Consider the following 6,000-nt stretch of genomic DNA (forward strand, 5'->3'; position numbering starts at 1 on the left):
AGAATTAAAAAAAAATCTATGAACGTATTAATGTAACAAAATTATTTGGTTTATACAATTTTCCATAACGATATGATTTTCTAACACAAAAACTAAGAACTTAGAAATATCCCATGCTTTTGACAATATTTTTTTTAATTGCTGTTGTAAAGAAAAAAATTTTGTGGCATACATGTCATAGTCAGTGAAATCCAATCTGGAATTATTATTTGACCATACATTCCAAAAAATTTTAAAACCATCAAAAAGAAGCAGAAGGATGACACGTTTTTTATACTGCAGCAGTGGAAACTCTCCCTTAACTGTCGTTTGTATGCAAATTTTTCAGTATTTGTTAATACAAATTTATACTTTATAAGGAAACAGCATACTTTAAGGCAACTATGTTTAAAATTAAGTACGTAATGTACTTGTATATTATATTTGGAAGACGTTTTGGAAATGCTTAATTCGTAATCATCGTGTAAAATAAACATTTTAGGACAAATGAAATTAAAAAAAAATGTTAATAAGTTTTAAGAATTGACTGATTTGTACTGTTGTTTAGGCATCGTTGTAGATACGCCTAAATTATTTCTACATAATTGTTCCGTGTAAAAATAAATTTGTAATGTAATTGTGAATATTACGGTGAGTTTTCACTGTCGTAACACTTGTATTACAACAGTTTGGAAAAGAGAGAAAAATAACCTAACCTTAATTAAAAAAATCGAAGGTCTAATGAACGAAATATTAGTGCTATCTATTGACAGCATTTTAAAACAAAGTTTTTTTTTTATAATTTTTAACCAATTAAACTGTAATGGTATGTTTAAAAAATCCTCGAAGATGTCCAAAAAATGACATAGCAATGTAAAAAAAAAATTATGATGAGAGAGATTTGAACTCATTTTACACGTTCGTTTCAAAAAAATCGTTTCAAAAAATTTTTTTTATGGATTTTAGATTTTTGTCAAAGAGAATGGAAGAAGGATGGTGTTAATACAGGGTGTTACGATAGTGGAGACTCGTAATTGAAAAACAAGATGGCGGATGTATGACAATGTGTTGGGAACGAATTGTGTTTTAGAACAATTTTTTTATTGTTTAGTTATTCAACCTAGGTTTATATAATATATAATAATTGGACTAAATCAGTCGTCGACATTTCGACCTGTCAAACGAAAAAAGTTACGGGATCTTGACATGTAACTCTTTTCGTCGGATGTGTCAATTTTTTTTTGGCAGCATTTATGGCAGTATCGTACGTAATTTAAGTGTCTATTAAAGGGTTAGTGCCATTATTCCTCTTTTATAAGTTAAATTTTCGGTGATACCTGTTTCTACCGTGATACCAAAATGGTAACTTACTATTATTTCAGTAAATTGCACGGTAGAGGATTATCGATTTAAAATTTTTATGATTTTGTGTTAGACCTAAGATTTTTTTTTTTTACAATTTTTATACTTTAAATTGTATGTATTAAATAATTTTCCACCTTAGTTAATAATTTGATAAATGTAATTTATTACTTTTTTTGTAACTATAGCGTCCAGATGTGAATGAAGTGTGATGGATAAAAATTAATGTTTTTTTAAACAATGACAGTGTGAAAGTCCCTTAATATGCCATTTGTAACAAAATACTTGATATAGGAATGAAAATAATAATAAATGTAATTTTTATAAATATTTTTTTTTCTGTTCGCCGTAACAAGCGGGTATCCCTTTATTTTCACGCGTGAAGGTAAAAAATAAAACAACTTTACCCAATTAAAATCTTAGACGATATTAAAGATTTTCACCATCCTGGGTATGATTTTTTTAAGAATGGACTCTTTAAAAACAATAACCAATTGTTTTCTTATAATTCCTATAATAACAAACACTTACGCCACGTTTAATTTCTTTTAATGTACATTTCTTAACTATAATGTAGGGTTACACATTTATAAAACATCCTGTATGCTATATAAAATATATAATTATAAATATTAAATTAATACTTGTAAGCCTAAATTGTAAATATGTAAATTTTTGTGTAACGTCACTTGTAACTTGTAACTTAGTATTCAATAGTATGTAATTTTTGTAATGGTTAATATTAGGAAAATATACAAGGTGTCTTATAATTATGCATATCAACGAATTGTATGATTAACATTTATTGATCTATAATGTAATTCTGTTTTAATACGCCTAAAGGTCGGTACACACTGACACTTAGAAACCGTTGGATAAAACGTGAGTTGTGTCAGACCAGTGTGTACTTATCTTAATCATGTACATACAATGGAAAGAATATTTAGACTTTAATTCGATTCGTTGTTAGTTTTATCATCGAAAAATACTGTGGCCGCTAACATGAATCCAGTTTAGATATGAATCAGGTATGGATTTAATTTGTTCCAAGGATCCATTTCAAACCGTGATACTGCTATGACGTCACACTTGTGTACCAACGCTATTGTTGTCTCTTATTCATTCAGAGTGAGAGAGATGGTAGGTTTTTTTTTACATTCGGCAGTGTAGGTCCTCCACAACACCGAACAATTAAATTTTATATTTTTTCATTTTATTTTTAATTAACGACTATTTATTTTGCAGCTGATTTGTAACGTTCTTCACAATTAAGTTATATTTAAATATGTAGATTAACAGGAATTTTGAGTGTTCCAGATATAATGGTTTTAGTTTCCTTTCTATTCTAGGTATTTTTGAACATAATAGATATTTAAAAAGCAATGCCTAAACTTCTTAATTTCAATAAAGTAGATAGCGAATGCTTTAGTTAATCCGGGAAAGACGCGTTAGGGAAAAGAATTTTTTAATATTACTATAGAAATAATTTCATAAACAAATCTATGCTTTTGTAGTCCAGATTTGATGTTATTTCAATTGTCAATTTATGTTAGAATTAAGTTGTTTTCACTTATTACTCGGGCAGAATAACATAAAATCTAAGTCGATGACGTCATCAAGTGTTCGTACAGTTTGCAAGAAAGAGTATTGTAATATTATAACGTGACTTTTTCTAGTTCTTTGTTAGCTGTATGAAAATGGGATTAGGTGTTTCTTTATGTTGTGCGATTAGTAATATATATTGTAACAAGTTTAGTTAAACGTAGATCTCAGAACATCTAACTCCGTATACACTCGATATTTTTATTGACAAGAGTGTTATTTAATCAGATATTTGATGCATAGAAAGTATCGATGTGTAAAAATTTCTCATACATTCCAATAAAAAAATTAAATAAATTAAATTTAACTCCGTGTTTATTGATAGTTATAAAGGATCAATTATTTGTACTTATATCTCGTTGGTGACCATTTTTGGTGACAAAAAAAATGGTGACCTATTTGAAACACTGCCATGTTAAAACTATATTAAGGCTATAAAACCTCTATAGTTTCCAGTGTTGCCAGTTTATAAAGCTTTGTATTTTTTAGACGCGTAGTAGAATAAAAAATTGTTACGCAGAAATTTCTGACATTGCAGGAAGACTATGGAGGAATATTTGCAGATTTGCAAAAATATCGATAAATTATTAAGTGTTTAATATAGAGTGATGTACCTAAGTGTGTTTTTTGTAATAAAAAATAGCATAAATATAAGTCTGTGTGCATGTAAACCCTACTTTATAATTATTGTGAGAGAGCTAAAATGCTGCATGATGTTGCTTTTTACTTATAATTACTCATTAAACTTGATTATTGTATAAAAATTTTGAGTTTTTTTTTTCAAGCTGTTATATTTCTTAAAGTAAAAAAAACATGCAATTTTAATCCTAGGTACAAGTTATTGTTACTTTACCAAATTTATAATTATTTTCTTTATGTCTTGAGAGAAATGTAACACCATATATATTGATCGATTTGTTTTCAGTAAAACTGTTAATTTGTTTGAATAAAACTGCTTTTTAATTTTTACCATGAGTGATTTTAAGTAAGGAAGCAACCAACAAAGATATTAGCAAATTGCCTGCATTTAGAATCATTAATTGTTTACTAACCGTGTTCTTTAGTGTACATTTTTTATATTAAATCTACATTAAGGGAGACCACTTAAGGATTCTGAGTGCTGCAATCAGTAATGTAACAAGTGTATGTGCGCGGTGTGGGGCCACGCAACCTGCGGAAATGTTGTGTTAAAAGAAATGTTCTAGATTGAAAACATGACTGATACATTTCGTTTAATATTCTATAAGTAGTTTTTAAGGACATATAATTTTGAAATTGTTTGTATAGAAATAAAAATAATCATTTTAGCATTGAAATAAAGTGATGAAATTGAATTTGGTGTTTTATTTAAAGTTTATTTGATTAAATCAACGCAACAGCTTTGGACCGAAACAATTGACAATTACATTTTTAACGTTAAAGGATAACAAATTGCTCTCTCAATAACCTATTCGATAAAGACACAATACTTGTCCAAGTAAACTGTTAAAATGTACTTAAACATATTCCTTATTCCCATTTTTTTTTTTTTTTGGAAAAGTTACACTTACACAGTTACACTTTCAATTATTACATGCCCCGCAAAACTGCTTACGCAGTTTGACTGCAGGTTACTTGCTTTACATAAACATAGCTATGTTACTAAATTAGGTTATATTGATACAATTAAATTACGTAAATTAAGCATTTAAAAAGGCTTAAACTATATTTGGATTGTAAGTCATTTATTTAACACCTATAGATAAAAAATAAACTAGCTATTTCTAAACACAACAATGGCATATATTCCCCAGTCCCTGACATCTGTTATTACCGCAGTGCCCGCTGTCAAGACCAATTAAAGTCACGTGCTTGTAACATGAGTCTGACAGCTCCTGAGTGACAGCTTTAATACTTGTCAAAAGTGACGTATGTGGTACGACTGTTCCTTAATTCCTAAATAAGGCGCGTAATGAAGCATTAAGGAATCTATTACTTTTGTTATTATACGACTGAAATTATTTAATAGCAAAAATATTATTGCGAGGTATATTTTAAAATCAAAGTACATCCAAAAAGATCTTTTTTTTGAAAACTTAAGGGAAGGTAAGTGAATGACAAATGTATTTCTAAAAAAATATAACATAAGTAATAAAAAGGTCATTACACACATATTTATCAAAATAAATCAAAAATTTTAAATTAAAATAAGTTGAAAAGTGTTCAAAGTGTCCTTCTCTGAAATTATATTCTCCGTTTTTAATTAAATTTATGGACAATATGCATACAATTTATGTACAGGCCGTTTAACATTGTTGGTTCATTTCCTTGCAAACGACAGGCGCAAAAAATTGTCATCGGTGGCGCGAAGCAAAACATTTTAACGAGCGCTAGTTATAAAATAAGCATATTTATTTCTCTTCTCGTGTCATAATGGAATTGCTCAGGGGTTAAGCATTTGACTTGTAATCTGCAAGTCCTGGGTTCTAATCCCACCGTGTATCAATGTGTTTTTCTATTTACATACGTTCATTTATCCGAAGTTCTGACGGTGAAGGAAAACATCGTGACCTGCACATTTCTACGAAGAAATTCAAAGACATGTATGAAGTCAACCAACCCGTACTGGGCCAGAGTGGCTGATTATATCCCAGGCACCTGACTTAGGACAGGCTCCGAGCTCCTCAGTGACGTATAACTATCCTATGATGATGTTAAAACGTGATAATGCATTATTTATAAATGGAGTACGTGAGTACATTTTGAGACCGACTCCCGCATTCTCAGTAGTTAATTGGTCATGAGGGAGAACCTTATTATGAGAAATACTGAATATATAGTAAGGGACTGAGTGCAGCAGTGAGTTAAATCATCTTAATTACTAAGCTAATTACTAAGGTCCTTTAACCTCACATTGACAATCCAATGGGTAGTTAGACTATCTGCTCTCGAATGCAGATCGCTCGTCGCGAAGTTAAAGTAATTGCCTCACATCCGGCGGTCAAGCTCGCCGAGCTGCGATCATCTGACTCACTAATTGTCGACTAATTCACTTTTGAGTTAAATTTATCGGTTTAT

The sequence above is a fragment of the Papilio machaon genome, chromosome 18 (genome assembly GCF_912999745.1).
Source record: "Papilio machaon chromosome 18, ilPapMach1.1, whole genome shotgun sequence".
In the NCBI taxonomy this organism is placed as follows: Eukaryota; Metazoa; Arthropoda; class Insecta; order Lepidoptera; family Papilionidae; genus Papilio; species Papilio machaon.